This window comes from Sapajus apella, unplaced genomic scaffold (assembly GCF_009761245.1).
Source record: "Sapajus apella isolate SASKATOON/1434 unplaced genomic scaffold, GSC_monkey_1.0 scaffold49, whole genome shotgun sequence".
Classification (NCBI taxonomy): Eukaryota; Metazoa; Chordata; class Mammalia; order Primates; family Cebidae; genus Sapajus; species Sapajus apella.
This window is the reverse complement of record NW_022436989.1, coordinates 6,381,134-6,400,315: the sequence shown is the minus strand read 5'-3', so window position 1 is coordinate 6,400,315 and position 19,182 is coordinate 6,381,134. Positions and strand designations below refer to the sequence as shown.

The window sequence follows — 19,182 nt, the reverse complement described above, 5'->3', positions numbered from 1 at the left end:
TTGCAAGATAAAGAACCAGATGCCAGGCATCTGAGCCCATGTGAATATTTGCTAGCAGATATTCTACATCTGGCAGAAGCAGCTGCAACTGGAGCTGCTGCTTGGCTGAGCTTCCAAGAGTTACCCGAGCATAACAGCATCTTCTAAATTCCTTGCCAGGATATAAAGTCCGTATGATGGGGCCGGGCGTGGTGGGCTCACACCTGTAATCCCAGCACTTTGGGAGGCTGAGGCGGGTGGATCACGAGGTCAAGAGATCGAGACCATCCTGGCCAACATGGTGAAACCCTGTCTCTACTAAAAATACAAAAGTTAGCTGGGTGTGGTGGCATGCGCCCGTAGTCCCAGCTACTCAGGAGGCTGAGACAGGAGAATTGCTTGAACCCAGGAGGCGGAGGTTGCAGTGAGCCGAGATCACACCACTGCACTCCAGCCTGATGCCTGGTGACAGAGTGAGACTCTGTCTCAAAAAAAAAAAAAAAAAAAAAAGTCCATATGATGGGAAAATGCTCTTACATCAATAACTTCTCCCTTCCCTTACTTCGTGTTCCATGCCTTCCCAGCCCACACTCGCCTCCCATCCAGGGCATTCAGAATCTAGGTCCACATGTTCCCTTCTGGGACTTAGGGGTACCTATTGGCTCCATCCAGCATCTCCTATGAGAGGAAGACAGGCACCACCTCTCCTGCTGGCCATTATGCTAATTGACCAAATATAGGTCACAATTTATGCAGCCAGGTTATGTCATAACTTAAACCTAGTTATTAGCATCATGGCCAACAGAAGAGGTGAAGCTTATTCTATGCAGGGATACATATTGTCTTACAAGGCAAATGAGTCTGCATATTCTTCAGGCAAGAAGGAAGTACTAATCTTTCCCTGGCAAAAACAGGCCAGGTCTTTCAAGAGGTTCAAGATGTTCAAGTGCATTGACCCAGATTTATCCATCCCAAATTTTAGGTTCCAATATTTCCCAACCAGTGCCCTGACCTTGGCATAGCAGACACACCTAGCTTGAGATTGATTGACCTTCTCTGGTGTTCTATTACTCCTGTAACTGGGCTTTGACCCCAATCCTTGGCTTTTTCTGTCCTGTAGCTAACGAATATGAGTCTCGGCCAAGGAAGTCCTCAGGGTTTCCTGTCCTACCTCTGGGGTGCGTGTGTCATGCCAAGGCTTCCACGAGACTTCTCATTTTGTGCTTACCTGATTAGATCAACATGATGTCATTGATTAGATCAACGTGATGTCATCAATTAAGGAACTGATGATCAGGGCTGGGCATGGTGGCTCGCGCCTATAATTCCAGCACTTTGGAAAGCTGAGACAGGCAGATTACATGAGGCCAGGAGTTTGAGACCAGCCTGGCCAACATAATGAAACCTCGTCTCTATTAAAAATACAAAAATTAGATGGGTGTGGTGGTGCATGTCTATAACCTCACCTACTTGGGAGGCTGAGGCAGGAGAATTGCTTGAGCCCAGGAGGGGGAGGTTGCAGTGAGCTGAGATTCACAACACTGCACTCCAGCCTGGGCAACTGAGCGATACTGTCTCAAAGAAAAAAAGAAAAAAAATTAATGAGTAATCATTTTCAGCCTTTCTTTTTGTTTGTTTGCTTGGTTGGGCTTTTTTGTTTTTGAAATAGAGTCTCGTTCTGTTGCCCAGGCTGGAGTGCAGTGGTACAATCTCGGCTCACTGCAACCTCCATCTCCCAGGTTCAAGCAGTTCTCGGCCTCAGGCTCCGGAGTGGTGGGGATTACAGGCATCTGCCACCGCGTCCAGCTAATTTTTGTAATTTTAGTAAAGACAGGATTTTGCCATCTTGTCCAGGCTGGTCTTGAACTCCTGACCTCATGATCCACCCACCTTGGCCTCCCAAAATGCTGAGATTACAGGCGAGAGCCACCGTGCCCGGTCTCCTTTCTAGAATTTTAAATGTTGGCTTAAGGCTGGGCGCGGTGGCTCATGCCTGTAAGCTGGCTTTAGGACCCAAATGTGGCTATCTTTAGATAGCCACATTTGAGATAGCAGTTTGGAAGATCGAGGCAGGCGGATCTTGAGGTCAGGAGTTCGAGACCAGCCTGGCCAACGTGGTGAAACCTCGTCTCTATTAAAAATACAAAAAATCAGCTGGGCGTGGTGGTGTGCGCCTATAGTCCCAGTTACTCGGGAGGCTGAGGCAGGAGAATCGCTTGAACCCGGGAAGCAGAGGTTGCAGTGAGCCGAGACTGCACCACTGCACTCCAGCCTGGGTGACAGAGCAAGACTCTTGTCTTAAAAATAATAACAAACAAACAAATAAATAAATAAAAGTTGGCTTAAAATAGAACCATCCGCATCATAAGGAAAATACTTCCTGAAACATTCCCCTAGCAGCTCTAGGGTTAGGGCTGTACAGAGGCCTCTATCCTTTATGCCAAGGGGACCCCAACTTCTTCCCAAAACAGACTACATGCCTCAGATTCCCCCAAAGTACAAATAACCCAGCTTCCCACCACATTTCTTAAAGGTACAACCATTGGAAATAAAAGCCAAGTGGCCCAGACTGTGGCGGGGCGGGCTGTTTCCAGATCCTTGCCTGCCAGGAGGAACGAGCTGTGGCCTTTTTCCCAGCTCCCACCAGCCACTGCCAGAAAGCCCAGCTTCTCCCACTCCGTGACTCAGCCCTGCAGGTGTTTACATCCCACTCCCACGCCACCACCCAGCATGAATGATGTGCTCAGATCAGGAGGCATGAAGGGCTTACTAATTCCTTAGACAGGAAAGTAGAAAAAGGGGGAAATCTAATGTGAAGGGTGGAGGGAGTCTGGAAGCTGGCTGGGGAGAAACTGCAGGCCTTCCTAGAGGCAGCCAGTTGTCAAATTCCTTTTTCCAAGAGCCAGAGGCAGTTCTTGTTTTCATTATCTGTTGCCCTCGGGATCTGCCTGTCCCTGAAGGACACTGGGCATTGGTCCTGTTGTCTACTAGGAAACCCACTTTTAGCATCTTCAGAGGTTGGTGGAGGATGCAGCAGTGATCTCCCACAAAGGTCTGCGCTCTGAAGCCCTGGGAACGTACCAGGTTTGACTCCAGCCTTAATGCAAGCTGAGTCATGTATGTCTCTGCTCCCTGATTCTGGGAGGTTACTTCTTGCCAGTGAACCTCAGCTTTCTTTTTTTTCTTTTTTACTTTCTTTTCTTTTCTTTTTTTTTTTTTTTTTAAGACAGGGTTTCACCATGTTGGCCAGGCTGGTCTTGAACTCCTGACCTCAGGTGATCCGCCCGCCTTGGCCTCCCAAAGTGCTGAGATTACAGGCGTGAGCCACCACGCCCAGCCGAACCTCAGCTTTCTATCTGTCAAAATGGAGACAAGTTATCATCCAGCCTGGGCAGCACAGCAAGACCTCATCTCTTAAAAAAATGGAGACAATTATTTTGGCTTCACAACGATATTTATTCATTCTTTAACTCCCCAAATATTTAAAGTATCTACCATGTGATAGGTATATTAGGAGGTTATGGGGATACAACAGAAAAGTAAAAACTAGGTTGGGCACGGTGGCTCATGTCTATAATCCCAGCACTTTGGGAGTGCGAGGTGGGTGGATCACTTGAGGTCAGGAGTTCCAGACCAGCCTGGCCAACATGGTGAAACCTTATCGCTACTAAAAAAATTAGCTGAGCGTAGTGGTGGGTGCTTGTAATTCCAGTACTTTGGGAGCCCAAGGCGGGCAGATCACCTGAGGTCAGGAGTTCAGGATCAGAGTGGCCAACATGGTGAAATCTCATCTTTACTAAAAATACAAAAACCAGCTAGGCGTAGTGGTGGGTGCCTGTAGTCCCAGCTACTTGGGAGGCAGAGGCAGGAGAATCACTTGAATCCAGGAGGAGGAGGTTGCAGTGAGCTGAGATCACACCACTGCACTCCAGCCTGGGTGACAAGAACGAAACTCTGTCTAAAAAAAAAAAACAAAAAACAAACACCACTTCTTACATCAAGAGGAGCGCCTACAGCTTAGTGGGTCAGCAAATGATGATCAAAGGAACTCAACTGTGCCATATGTGATGAAGAGGGGGTCCGTGGTGCTGGGAGAGAATTTATTAGCGAATCTGACTTAGCTGATATAGATGAAGGTCAAGGAAGTTCTAAAGTGATATTTGAGCGTATATGGTGTTAAACAGGCAAAGCAAGGCAGTGGCAAGAGGTGGGACGGACGCATAGGGCAGTGTTTGAGACAATGGTAATAGCCTTAGAAAGAGGGGACATGGGCTGGGCACCGTGGCTCACACCTGTAATCCCAGCACTTTGGGAGGGAGAGGTTGATGAATCATGAGGTCAAGAGATCAAGATCAGCCTGGCCAACATGGCAAAACCCCACTTCTACTAAAAATACAAAAATTAGCTTGGTGTGATAGTGCGCTCCTGTGGTCCCAGCTACTCGGGAGGCTGAAACAAGAGAATTGCTTGAACCCTGGAGGTAGAGGTTGCAGTGAGCTGAGATCATGCCACTGCACTCCAGCCTGGGTGATGGTGTGAGACACTGTCTCAAAAAGAAAAAAGAAAAAAGAAAGAAGGGATGTGGTATGTTTAAGAAAGTGCTAGAAGCCAGCATGCTGGCATGTGCCTGTACTCTCAACTACTCAGGAGGCCAAGGTAGGATGATTGCTTGAGCCCCAGAATTCAAAGCCAGACTGGGCGAAACAGAGATACCCCCATCGGTTAAAGAAGAAAAAAGAGAGTGAGAGAAGAGAAGAAAGAATGGGAGGCCCCTGTGGCCGGGACCTCCGGGAAGAGAGGCAGGCAGAAAGGGGCTGAAGTCTCAGGGGTCCTTCGGTGTGATTTTTATTGTAAAGTCAGTGCAAACCACTGAAACCACCTAAGCAGAGAATCATGGATTTAATTTGCAGTTTGAAAAACTTGTTCGGTCCTGGTCTATCTATAACCGAATCTTGGTTAAAAAAAAAAAAAAAGAAAAAAAGAAAAACAACAACAAAAAAAGAAAAACTTCGGGCAGGCCTGTGGAGAACAGACTGGAGGTAGGGCTATCGTAGCTGTTTAGTGAAGAAAAGATGGAAGTTCGGCTTACGAAGTTCATGGCATAAACTGGAACAGCTCTAGGTTCATGGCTTAAGCAACTGGACTTCACGTGGAAGAGATCTGAAGACATGCGTGTTGCTGAGATGCCTGGGGAGAAAGTAGTAAGAAAAGAAGGGGGCCGGGTGCGGTGGCTCATGCCTGTGATCCTAGCGCTTTGGGAGGCCGAGGCGGGTGGATCGCTTGAGGTCAAGGGCTCGAGACCAGCTTGGTCTACACAGTGAAACCCTGTCTCTACTAAAAATGCAAAAAACAAATTAGCTGGATGTGGTGGCAGGCACCTGTAATCCCTGCTACTCTGGAGGCTGAGGCAGGAGAATCGCTTGAGCCCAGGAGGCAGAAGTTGCAGTGAGCTGAGATCCCACCACTGCACTCTAGTCTGGGTGACATGAGCGAAACTCCGTCTCAAAAAATAAAATAAAAAAAGCCAACAAACATATGAAAAAATGCTCATCATCACTGGGCATCAGAGAAATGCAAATCAAAACCACATTGAGATATCATCTCACGCCAGTTAGAATGGCGATCATTAAAAAATCTGGAGACAACAGATGCTGGAGAGGATGTGGAGAAATAGGAACACTTTTACACTGTTGGTGGGAGTGTAAATTTGTTCAACCATTGTGGAAGACAGTGTGGCGATTCCTCAAGGACCTAGAAATAGAAATTCCATTTGACCCAGCAATCCCATTACTGGGTATATATCCAAAGGATTATAAATCGTTCTATTATAAGGACACGTGCACAAGAATGTTTATTGCAGCACTGTTTACAATAGCAAAGATGTGGAACCAACCCAAATGCCCATCGATGATAGACTGGGCAGGGAAAATGTGGCACATATACACCATGGAATATTATGCAGCCATCAAAAATGATGAGTTTGTGTCCTTTGTAGGGACATGGATGACTCTGGAAACCATCATTCTCAGCAAACTGACAGAAGAGCAGAAGATCAAACACCGCATGTTCTCACTCATAGGCGGGTGTTGAACAATGAGAACACATGGATACAGGGAGGGGAGCACTACACACTGGGGTCAGTTGGGGGGAAATAGGTGAGGGACGGTGGGGGGTGGGGAGTTGGGGAGAGATAGCAAGGGGAGAGATGCCAGATATAGGTGAAGGGGAGGAAGGCAGCAAATCACACTGCCACGTGTGTACCTATGCAACAATCTTGCATGTTCTTCACATGTACCCAAAATCTAAAATGCAATAAAATCAATTAAAAAAAGAATTTGAAAAAAAAAAAAAAGAAAAAAGAAAAAGAAGGGAGCAAGGTCAGAATCTAGAGCAATTCTAATCATCAAAGACGGCAGAGAGTAGGCTGAGCCTGCCAGTGAGACAGAAGTGAGCTAGTGAGACGCGTGAAACGAGGCTGTGTTGTGATGGAAGCAAGGTGTGTGCTTTTTTGACAGTGCCTCAAATGTTGCTGTGGACTGAAAAACAGGCAAAGTGCTTTTTTTTTTTTTTGAGACAGGGTCTCACTCTGTTGCTTAGGCTGGAGTACGGTGGCATGATCATAGCTCACTGTAGCCTCAACTTCCCAGGCTCCAGTGATCCTCCCACCTCAGCCTCCCACGTAGCTGGACAGTTGCACACCAGCACGACTGGCTAACGTTTGTGTGTTTGGTAGAGACGGGGCTTTACCACGTTTCCCAGGCTGGTGTTGAATGTCTGAGCGCAAGCCAGCCACCTACCTCGGCCTCCGGAAGTCTTAGGATTACAGGTGTAAGCCACTATGCCTGGATGCTGTTTTTTTTTTTTTTTTTTTAAACACATTCAGATCATTTAAGTCCTGAGAAAGAGTTAATGTGATTGAGTGATATTTGCAGATAAAATGCAATAAGTCACGGTTTCTTAACCTTCAATCATTTGTATGTCATTCCAAGGGCATCTGCAGTAGCCCTATAATACTATTACTTAATAATTTTTCCTTAAATTGACTTATTTTAAAAAATATGGCACATTTATTTTGAAAGGAAATTTATATCATTGATGGACCCAATATCATTCACCATTAGTGGTAAAACAAATACTATTTTCAAATCAAAGCACTGCTGCTTACTAGATATTATGTTGTTATCCCAGTTGACAAAGACCCCCATAAGTTGATCTCTGTCTAACTCTCTTCTGCTCCTGTGTACCATTTCTAAAATAACAAGGAGTTTCTCAACCTGCAGACTATGATGGGAGAATGAAAGATAACTCAGGAATGGAGAAAAAGAAGAAGGCAGGAGAGGCTGTAGAAAAGGTTTATGTTTTTTTAAAATTTATTTATTTATTTATTTTAGAGATGGGGTTTCACCATGTTGGCCAGGCTGGTTTTAAACTCCTGACCTCAGGTGATCCACCCACCTTGGCCTCCCAAAGTGCTAGGATTACAGGCGTGAGCCACCGTGCCCGGCCTTAAAATTTATTTTTGTAGAGACAGAATCTTGCTATGTTGCCCAGGCTGGTCTTGAACTCCTAGGCTCAGGTGAGTCTCTTGACTTAGCCTCCCCTAATGCTGAGATTACAGGTGTGAGCTTCCACACCTGGATGGAAAAGGGTTTTTCTTCAGTCATTGACATCATGAGCATGTCCTGTTTGGCCTTGTCTTGTTCTCTGGGAGCCTCCAAGTTTCTCTCTATGACAAGGAAAGGTTTAGATGTAAAGAGGAGAGATCCAGAGATATATGTCCTATCTGCTCAGCTGGGGCCATCCCTATATAAATCTTCCCACCCGTCACACATAGCCATTGCTCCCTGGAAGAGTAAATTAAGGGGTAGAGAAATCTAAAGAAAAAACGAAACTCCTAAATATGATTCCTCCCACCTAGACTCAAGTGCAAATCCCAGGCAAGACTTTTCATGGTCTGATCTCAATAACCCTCCAACGCTGTGTCTCATCCTCCACCACAAACCCCCAGCCCAGCTCCTCCCTGTCCCAGTAGCACCCGTTCCAGTTTCCTTCTCCAAGCCTTGAATTTTTATCCTTGCATCTGAAATGCTCTTGGTGTTTCCTTTCAATCTTGCATGGATCTTATTCCAGGGAGTATCTTTTATCCTGTAATATCTCTTGTAGTTACGGCATTGCCAGGTGCATTTATATTCAACTTTGAATGTGCTCATGGGCTTAGTAAATATGAATGGATTTGGCTTACTCTCAACCAACAATTAGTGAGAATTGTGCGCTATGCGAGGATGTGCCTGATCCAGCCTCTTCACTCATTGGGAAGGTAAGAGTGGATCATTTCTTCTCTGTTTGTGTTCTCAATTGTGCTTCAGTTGGGTTATTTGTTTCCAAGCCTCAGGAGCTCTGTTAAAGCCAAGAACACAGCTGGGGATGTTCCTCTCCTGGGTGGAGAGCATTACAGAATGATTCAAATCATGGAGTAGCATGGACTGAAAACCATCCAAGGGTTGCCAGGCCACCTTTAAATCTCTCTCCTTTTTTTTTTTTTTTTTTTGAGATGGACTCCCCCTCTGTCATCTAGGCTGGAGTGCAGTGGCCCAATCTCAGCTCGCTGCAACCTCCGCCTCCTGGGTTCAAGTGATTCTCCTGCCTCAGCCTCCCGAGTAGCTGAGACTACAGGCATGTGCCTGCCACCAGGCCTGGCTAATTTTTGTATTTTTAGTAGAGATGGGGTTTCATCATATTGACCAGGCTGGTCTCAAACCCCTGACCTTGTGATACACCCACCTCAGCCTCCCAAAGTGCTGGGATTACAGGTGTGAGCCACCACCCCCAGCCAAATCTCTCTCTTTAAAACCTTAGCTTTTTCTACTTTGGAGAAGCTGGAATAAATTAAAAACAAAAAACCAAAAACCAAAAAAACCTTAGTTTTGGTATATAGATTTTTAGTGAATAAAATTACTAACACAATCTACTTCGGATTGATTTTTTTTTTTTTTTTAAAGAGTTTTGCCCTGTTGCCCACTTGCTCTGTCACCAGGCTGGAGTGCAGTGGCACGATCGTGGCTTACTGTAACCTCCGCCTCCTGGGTTCAAGCATTTCTCCTGTCTCAGCCTCTCTAATAGCTGAGACTACAGGCGCACGCTGCCACGCCTGGCTAATTTTTGTATTTTTAGTAGAGACGGAGTTTTACCATATTGGCCAGGCTGGTCTCGAACTCCTGACCTTGAGCGATCCACCTGCCTGGGCCTCCCAAAGTGTCGGGATTACACGCATGAGCCATTGCACCCAGCCGGAACTGATACCATAGGTTAAAAATCTGAACTACCTTCAAATGTGATAGGGCCATGCACTTACCAAAAATATAAAATAAAATAAAATAAAATAAAATAAAATAAATAAAAAATAGTACTGAGGTATACGAAGACGAAACTGCCCCTTGCACATGCTCACAATGGGTAAAATGTAAGCTCCCTTCCCAAGGCCATTGACTCTTTGCTGCCCTCTGCTGTCCTTCATGTTGGCTACATTGAGTTACTGCAAATCAGTTTGGGAGCCAGCTCTGCAAGTTGACCAAGTGACAAATAATCACATTGAACAAATTTCCTGACTGTGGTTTTAACAACATTGACAGGAATGCTCCATTCTCAGTTACTGATAATGAAATTCTAAACATTAACTAAAGTTAATACATTTAAAAATTTCTCCCAAATTGGTAAAAATTCAAAACAAAAATCTGTTACAAAATGAAACACTTCTGTTACATTTCCCAGACTAAAATTTGGCATTCCATGTGATAGAATTAATTCTATATAGTTCTTATTTATTTTCAAATTTTTGAACCTGGTGTGGTGGCTCACGCCTGTAATCCCAGCATTTTGGGAGGCCGAGGTGGGTGGATCACGAGGTCAGGAGATTGAGATCACCCTGGCTAACATGGTGAAGCCCTGTCTCTACTAAAAATACAAAAAATGAGCCTGGCATGGTGGTGCTCGTCTGTAATCCCAGCTACTCGGGAGGCTGAGGCAGGAGAATTGATTCAACACGGGAGGTGGAGGTTGCAGTGAGCCTCAATCACACCACTGCACTCCATTCTGGGTGACAGAGTGAGACTCCGTCTCAAAATAGATAGATGATAGATAGATAGATAGATAGATGACAGATAAATAGATGATAGACAGATAAGTAATGACAATGTTTTTGAGACATCTCAGCTGATCTCCACAGAATTTCTGAGAGGAGGTATTTTTGTCTTTCAACCAGTTGGACAGGCACCTCCAAGATGAACAATTTCCCCAAAGGAACCCAATTTAGAATATTAGAAACACCAGAAGTTTACAAAATTCAGCTGTAATACAACGTGAACTTGCTAGCATCTGTGATTTAACACCGTTATTTCATCAAGCCCAGGCGTTTCCCTACAGCATTCCTTGGAACTCTCCCATGGGTTCTCCTGCAATCACAGCGTTTGACACTTTTGATTGGATGATTTTTCACAGTAGAGAAGTAGCGGCTGCTTCATGGCAGCACCAGTCACAGTGCTAAGCATTCCTGTGCATCCTCCACACTTAAGTCTGAACAGTAACCTGTTCGCTGATGGATCTCAAATGTCTGTCTCCAGCCCAGGGATCCCTCATTTCCATTTGGTTGCCTAACACCTGCTACAGGGTGGAAAAATAGTCATAACAAGAGCTACAGTCATCTGCCCAATATGGACCGGAGCAGTGGTGCACTCCTGTAATCCTAGCACTTTGGGAGGCCAAGGTGGGCGGATCATGAGGTCAGGAGATTGAGACCGGCCTGACCAACATGGTGAAACCCTGTCTCTGTTAATAATACAAAAATTAGCCAGGCATGGTGTCCCAGCTACTCAGGAGGCTGAGGCAGGAGAATCACTTGAACCCGGGAGGCAGAGGTTGCAGTCAGCTGAGACTGCACACCAGCCTGGGTGATAGAATGACACTCTGTCACACACACACACACACACACACACACACACACACACACACGCAAAAGAATATCTAAATACTTGGCTGGGCATGGTGGCTCACACCTATATTTCCAGCATGCTGGGAAGTAGAGGCAGGCAGATCACCTGAGGTCAGGAGTTCGAGACCAGCTTGGCCAACATGGTGAAAACCCGTCTCTACTGATAATACAAAAATTAGCCAGGCGTGGTGGCTCGAGCCTATAATCCCAGCTACTTGGGAGATTGAGGCAGGAGAATCGCTTGAAGCTGGGAGGTAAAGGTTGCAGTGAGCCGAGATGGTGCCATTACACTCCAGCCTGGGGGACAAGAGGGAGACTTTGTCTCAAAAAAAAATCTGTCTATCTAAATACTTGTCTACTTGTCTTTCCATCCTCTACTGAGTCTGCAAGCTCCAAGGGAAACAGAGGCAGCACATTTTTCATTTGAATCTCCCTACAGTCAATTTAACTTTTAACACATAGTGGTTGCTCGATGTTTACTGGCCTCAAGGTACATTGTATCTAGTATGTTTAAATTAAACCAAGAAGAAAGAAAGAAAATTGGTAACTTTGGCCACTAGATGTCACACCACACTTGATGGTCAACAGAAAATTCCTGGCCTATGTATTCCTTTTAACTCAATTTTACTGTGAAAGCAAATCTTGTGTTACTATGTTTATTAATCTCAACCATTTGAAACAAAGTATCAACCAGACTTTTCTTGGTATTAGTGTCAACTTTTTTTTTTTTTTCTTTTTTTTTTTTGAGACGGAATTTTGCTCTTGTTGCCCAGGCTGGAGTGCAGTGGTGCCATCTCAGCTCACCACAACTTCCATCTCCCGGGTTCAAGCAATTCTCCTGCCTCAGCTTCCCGGGTAGCTGGGATTACAGGCATGTGCCACCAAGCCTGGCTAATTTTGTATTTTTAGTAGAGGCGGATTTCTCCATGTTGGTCAGGTTGGTATTGAACTCCCAACCTCAGGTGATCTGCCTGCCTCAGCCTCCCAAAGTGCTGGGATTAGAGGCATGAGCCACAGTGCCTGGCTAGGGTCAACTTTTAATTACTCATTTTTATGGGAGGAGAGAATGTCTGGGGATAATGTGCAAATAATTTGTAGTTAGGAATTTATCAGTGACATGTCCCGAGTCCGTTTGCCTTTTTAATTGTCTAGGGTTAATATTAATTTGCATATTGTGTGAGATAAATTAGGTGTAGTGAGGTAGGGGATTAATCTGAAATTAACAATTTTATTCAGCAAAATTTTGCTGATGCCATCCTCGAAATTAAGTCCTTCAGTGGATTCCCATTGCTTTTGTTTGTTTTTAAATTGAAATTTTTTTTTTTTTTTTTTTTTTTTTTTTTTTTTTTTTTTGAGATAAAGTCTTGCTATTTTGCTCAGGCTGGTCTTGAACTCCTAGGCTCTTCTGCCTCACTCTCCTGAGTAGCCAGGATTACAGGTGTACGTCATCATGCCCAGCTTCCTGTTGCTTTGAGAAGGAATGGCCAGGTGTGCTGGCTCATTCCTGTAATCATAGCACTTCGGGAGGCTGAGGCAAGAGGATCGCTTGATGCCAAGATTTTAAGATCAACCTGGGCAATACAAGACTTGGTCTGTAGAAAAATAAAGAAGAATCTATATACTGAATGTGGCCTACCTGGCCCTGCCTGCTTGGAAACCTACAGAGCTCGCCCACTTCTGTCCTAGGACATACCTCCTCCAGCTATGCCAACCTTACCTGCCAAATGTGTTGGGCCCTTCCCTCCTAATTCCTTCAGATTTCAGTTCAAGAGCCACTGCCTGAAGGAAGACCTCCAAGACCTCCCACTGTGCTATTGTCCTATGTCTGCTGGACAGATCACTCCAAATTAGCAGCTTAAGACAATACACATTCTTTTACAGTTCTGGAGATCAGAAGTCTCAGTGATCCCCACTAGGCTAAAATCAAGGTGTCAGTGGGGATGTGCCCCTGTGGGAGGCTCTAGGGGAAAGTCTGTTTTCTTTTTTTCTTTTCTGGAGTGCAATGGTTCGATCTCAGCTCACCACAACCTCCACCTCCAGGGTTCAAGTGATTCTCCTGCCTCAGCCTCCCGAGTAGCTGGGATTACAGGCATGCACCACCATGCCCGGCTAATTTTTATATTTTTCGTAGAGACGGGTTTCACCATGTTGGTCAGGCTGGTCTCAAACTCCTAACCTCGTGACCCACCCACCTCAGCCTCCCAAAGTGTTGAGTTTATAGGTGTGAGCCACCGTGCCTGGACAGAAAGTCTGTTTTCTTGTCGGTTCCAGTTTCCAGAGGCTGCCTGCATTCCTTGGCTTGTGGCCTCTAACATCTTCAAGACAGCAATCGTATCGCTCCAACCTGCTTCTTTTTTTTTTTTTTTTTTTTTTTGAGACGGAGTTTCGCTCTTGTTACCCAGGCTGGAGTGCAATAGCGCGATCTCGGCTCACCGCAACCTCCGCCTCCAGGTTCAGGCAATTCTCCTGCCTCAGCCTCCTGAGTAGCTGGGACTACAGGCACGCGCCACCATGCCCAGCTAATTTTTTGTATTTTTAGTAGAGACGGGGTTTCACCATGTTGACCAGGATGGTCTCGATCTCTTGACCTCGTGATCCACCCGCCTCGGCCTCCCAAAGTGCTGGGATTACAGGCGTGAGCCACCGCGCCCGGCAACGCTCCAACCTGCTTCTATGGTCTCATTCCCTTCCCTGACTCTCCTGATTCTTCCTCATTTAAGAATCCTTGTGACTACATTGAGCACAGCCAGATAATCCAGGATCATTTCCCTATTTTAGGTCAGCAGATTAGCATTCCTATTTTAATTTATTTTTTAGAGATGGGGGTCTCACTATGTTGCCCAGGCTGGTCTCGAACTCCTGGGCTCAAGTGATCCTCCCACCTCAGCCTTCCAAATTCTGAAATTATGAGCATGAGCTACTGTACCTGGCCAGATTAGCATTCCTAATTCCATCTTGGACTCCGTTTCCCCCTTACCTCGTATTGTAATATATCGGCAAGCTTTGGGAATGAGGATGTGAACATGTTTCACATGTTTCAGAATAATGGGGGCCGTTATTCTGCCGACCATAGCTACCTAAGTTAAACACAAGATTTTAAGGTCTTATAACTACTCGTTACAGTGAATTTCATTTTTTGCTCATCACTGTATCTCTACCCTCTAGCACTTTGCTCAAATAAATGCCTAATGCAGGGTTGGCCGGTGGGAGCTACATGGTGATTGTGACAATATTTTCTTTCTTTTTTTTTTTTTTTTTGCCATTTTCTTTTTGGTGTATTGTCTGTTTTTACATTTCCTTTTAACTTGTAGGTTTGTGGTGCATGTGAAGGTTTGTTACACAGGTAAACCCGTGTCATGGAGGGTGCCCTGCAGGCTCATCACCCAGGTGTTAAGCCCAGGACCCAATAGTCATTTTTTGCTGCTCTCCTCCCTCCTCCCACTCTCCACCGTCAAGCAGACCCCGCTTCTATTGTTTTCTTCTTTGTGTTTGTTCATACGTTCTTATCATTTAGCCCTACCTATAAGCAAGAACATGCAGTATTTGGTTTTCTGTTTCTCTGCTAGTTTGCTGAGGACACTAGCCACCAGCTCCATCCACATTTCCACAAAAGACATGATCTCATGTTTTCTATGGCTGCCTGGTATTTATTTGTATATATGCATCACATTTTATTTCTCCATCTGCCGCTGATGGGCATTTATGCTGATTCCATGTCTTTGCAATTGTGAACAGTGCTGCATTGAACATTTGCATGCCTGTGTCTTTATGGTATATTCCTCTGGGTATATACCCAGTAATGGGATTGCTGGGTCGATGGTAGTTCTGCTTTTAGCTCTTTGAAGAATAACACTTCATGAATTTTCATGTCATCCTTGTGTGGGGGTCATACTTCTCTGTATCTTTCCAGTTTTAGTATATGTGCTCTCAAAGAGAGCTCGTAATAGCATTTTCTTTTTTTCCTTTTTTTTTTTTTTTTTTGAGACAGGGTCTTGCTCAGTTGCCCAGGCTGTAGTGCAATGGTGCAATCACAGCTCACTGTAACCTTAAACTTTTGGGCTCAAGAAATCTGCCTCAGGTTCCAACGTAGCAGGGACTACAGACACTCACCATCATGCTCAGCTAATTTTTTTTTTATTATTATTCTTTTTGTAGAGACAGGGTCTTGCTATGTTGACTGGCTAGTCTTGAACTCCTGGCCCCAAGTGATCCTCTGGCCTTGGCCTCCCAAAGTGTTGGATTACATGTATGAGCCACTGTGCATGACTATAATAAGAAATCAAATAAAATAGTGAATACACAGTTTATTTCCTTAGATTCCCTTTCCCCTCATTTCTCAGTTTAGTGGACTCTGCAAAGCTCCTTAAGTCTCTGGCAGGCTGCCTTGCTGTCTCCTGCAGTATCACATGCAGAAGTCAGATAAGCCTGACTATCAACACTACCTCCCCCACCTCTTTTTATTTTTTTTCCCCAAGACAGAGTCTTGCTCTGTTGCCCAGGCTGGAGTGCAAGGGTGCAATCTCAGCTCACTGCAACCTCTGCCTCCCAGGTTCAAGTGATTCTCCTGCCTCAGCCTCCTGAGTAGCTGGGATTATAGGCACACACCACCACGCCCGACTAATTTTTGTATTCTTAGCAGAGACGAGGTTTCACCATGTTAGCCAGGTTGGTCTTGAACTCTTGACCTCATGATCTGCCTGCCTCAGCCTCCCAAAGTGCTGGGATTACAGGTGTGGGCCACCGTGCCTGGCTCCCCTCTACCTCTTTTTTTTTTTGGGACGGAGTTTCGCTCTTGTTACCCAGGCTGGAGTGCAATGGCGCAATCTCGGCTCACTGCAACCTCTACCTCCTGGGTTCAGGCAATTCTCCTGCCTCAGCCTCCTGAGTAGCTGGGATTACAGGCACGCACCACCATGCCCAGCTAATGTTTTGTATTTTTAGTAGAGATGGGGTTTCACCATGTTGACCAGGATGGTCTCGATCTCTTGACCTCGTGATCCACCCGCCTCGGCCTCCCAAAGTGCTGGGATTACAGGCTTGAGCCACCGTGCCCGGCCTTCCCTCCACCTCTTACATGCATAATCTTGAGCAATAACTTTGCCTTTGTCAGTCTCCATTTTCTCATCCCCAGTATGGGAAAAATAATAAGTTGAGATTGTTATGTTCTTTCCCTGGACAGTATAGTATTCATCTTTTTTTTTAAGAAGGAGTCTCGCTCTGTTGCCCAGGCTGGAGTGCAATGGCACGATCTCAGCTCACTGCAACCTCCACCTCCCTGGTTCAAGCCATTCTCCTGTCTCAGCCTCCCAAGTACCTGGGATTACAAGTGTCCACCACCATGCCAGGCTAATTTTTTGCATTTTTAGTGGAGAGGAGGTTTCACCATGTTGGCCAGGCTGGTTTTGAACTCCTGAACTCAAGTGATCTGCCTACCTCCCAAAGTGCTAGGATTGGGGGTGTGAGCCACCACACCCAGCCTCTTTTTATTCTCAGACTCTAGAACAATCACTTGTGGACAGGCTCTAGAAGTGCTGATTGAATTAAAAAAGTGTCCAATATTAGCGTTGGGAGTATCCAGGAATTTGAGAGTTGGGTGTGAAAATGAGAAGAAAATTAACACCAGCTCCACATAGAAAGTTCTGGGTCACCAAAGAAATGAGTGACAGCATGTCACGAGGCACTGCGAGGGGTTGGCTGCCCCTGGATGAGTGTCCAAACCCATGTTGCCTCCAAAACACCCACACAGTCTCCACTGATAGAGAGCTTACGTATCTCTGACTGTGTCCATTTCTTTCTTTCTTTTTTTTTTCTAGCAACTTGTACATTTCTATTATAATAATAAATTGATACTCTGAGCCAAGAAAACAATATCACCAAAAGTTCATTTGTATCCTTTGTTTAGGGGTGTTTCACATTTATGCATAATTTTGCTTTTATAAAAGATGATTGTTACAATTAGGTATACATCCACTTAGTTATGCCTAAGTTCTGTCCCTTAAAATGTGTTCTTTTAGAGAATCCATTTAACCTTCTTATTCTCTTCTTCAGTTTTCTCCAAACAGTGGTAGAAGTACTATTTGATGAACAGAATAAACAAAATTGTTTTTGATCATAGTTAGATTATACTGCTGTGTACAGTACAGTCCTGGCTACAAGGGAGCCCAACTCTAACTTGTGAAATGGGCCTATTTAGAAAGTAAAAATGAGGCGGTAACTAATGATAGTGCTAGTTGTTATCAAAAATTAACAACTTTAGGTATTTTTGTTTTGGGTTTTTGCAGTTTAGGTGCATCCAAAATTTCTTCATAATCTGCACTCATTCCCTTTGTCCAGCGACCTACTGTGACCATTCCATCTGAATTCTGACTTTCCGGGCAATCTTTCTTTAAATGTTCCACAGAGCCACAAAGTTTGCAACCACCACCATCAGCATAGAGTCCTTTGGGATTATCAGGACAAGCTCTAGACAGGTGCCCCATTTCTCCACAAACAAAACATTTTGCAAAAGGAAATTCACCAAGAGCCGGGTCTACTTTAGCCTTACACTTGGTTATTTCGTGCTCTGTGGACCCACCCTGTAACATATTCCAGTGCCCATATCTTGATTTTCAAGGGCGGCAGGGCAATCTGCAATTCCATGACCAGGTTTTCTACAATGGAAACACACCATTGCATTTTTCTTTGCCGCTTGTCTTTTTAATCTTCTTCCTTCCCGTCGACTGTCTTTCTTTAAAGCAACTGCAATTTCTTCCCTTACTTCCTTACTGTCTGTTGCTATAATTTGCCCATTGTGAACCATCTGTGAATTCTGTCTTAGGTATTCCATGAATCCATTCACATCTTCATTTAAGTACTCTTTTTTCTTTTTGTTCTTTTTATGTTTTGCTTGGGGTGCATCATTTCTAAGGGATAGCCTATTGGCTTCAAGTTGTTTACGCTTTGGTAGGTTTTGGCTTGTTCCCTCAAAGGATCCCTTCTTCATGTCCTCCCATGATGTTGCAGGCAAGGGTCTTTTGTTATATGTGGTATTAACTCGTGCCCACCTGGTCATAATTTTATCAGAGGTACCTCACTGCGCTACTGCGCACGAATCCCCCAGAGCAGCCGAGTTCGACTGTGTCCATTTCTTAAGGTTAGTCTTGTGGATGCTGTCAACTCCTGAAGCCTGGGCTTTCGGAGCCCATTAAGGAGAGATGCACAGGGCACTCTTCATTTCAGACTACAGAAAGCACTTTTCCATTGTGGGGGCAAGCAGGGTCACTACTGTGGTGGCTTTTGACCCAAAGCACAGACCCTTTCTCACCAGCCCAGACATTCCCCAGGGAACACAGCATTTTCTACAGTGAACTAATAGATCAAAGCCCACACAGTTCACTCTTCCGCTGTGAAGCACAGGAACTCGCCAGTGTTCCATCAGATGTTTTTCTGCCTAAGTGGTTTGAGGTCTTGCAGAACGCCACTGATTACTTTAATGGAGAAGACTAGACTAATGTCACATATCACTTAATGGATATTAAATAATTTTTTCATTTCATTTTGCAAAGATTTAAAAATAGATCCTGTGACTTTCTTCTTCACGAAAGCAATATACAGCTATCATAAAAACTTTCATTTTTTAAAAAAACATTTTAGAAATAATATCCAGCTGGGCATGGTAGCTCATGCCTTTAATCCCAGCAATTTGGGAGGCCAAGGTGGGTGGGTCACCTGAGGTCAGGAGTTCGAGGCCAGCCTGCCAACATGGTGAAACCCATCTCTACTAAAAATACAAAAATTAGCTGGGTGTGATGGTGGGTGCCTGTAGTTCCATTTACTGGGGAGGCTGAGACAGGACAATTGCTTGAACCCAGTCGAAGGAGGTTGCAGTTAGCCGAGATCACACCACGGCACTCCAGCCTAGGCGACAGAGTGAGACTGTCTCAAAAAAAAAAAAAAAAAAAGAAAAGAAAAAAGAAAACAAGAAAAGAAAAAGAAGAATCCCAACTACTAATCTAGAAGTAACCAGGCCGCGCGCGGTGGCTCAAGCCTGTAATCCCAGTACTTTGGGAGGCCGAGGCGGGTGGATCACGAGGTCAAGAGATCGAGACCATCCTGGTCAACACGGTGAAACCCCGTCTCTACTAAAAATACAAAACATTAGCTGGGCATGGTGGCGCGTGCCTGTAATCCCAGCTACTCAGGAGGCTGAGGCAGGAGAATTGCCTGAACCCAGGAGGCGG

General features: G+C 45.0%; 2 pseudogenes across 1 annotated transcript; both read right to left on the bottom strand.

Annotated features, from left to right (window-relative positions):
• Positions 1-14,805: 14,805 nt before the first annotated feature.
• Positions 14,806-14,901, bottom strand: LOC116526207 (annotated as a pseudogene).
• Positions 14,902-16,826: 1,925 nt separating this feature from the next.
• LOC116525996 lies at positions 16,827-18,068 on the bottom strand (annotated as a pseudogene). The gene has a single exon (XR_004257912.1). The product of XR_004257912.1 is annotated as a zinc finger CCHC domain-containing protein 9 pseudogene (transcript).
• Between the last annotated feature and the right edge of the window lie 1,114 nt (positions 18,069-19,182).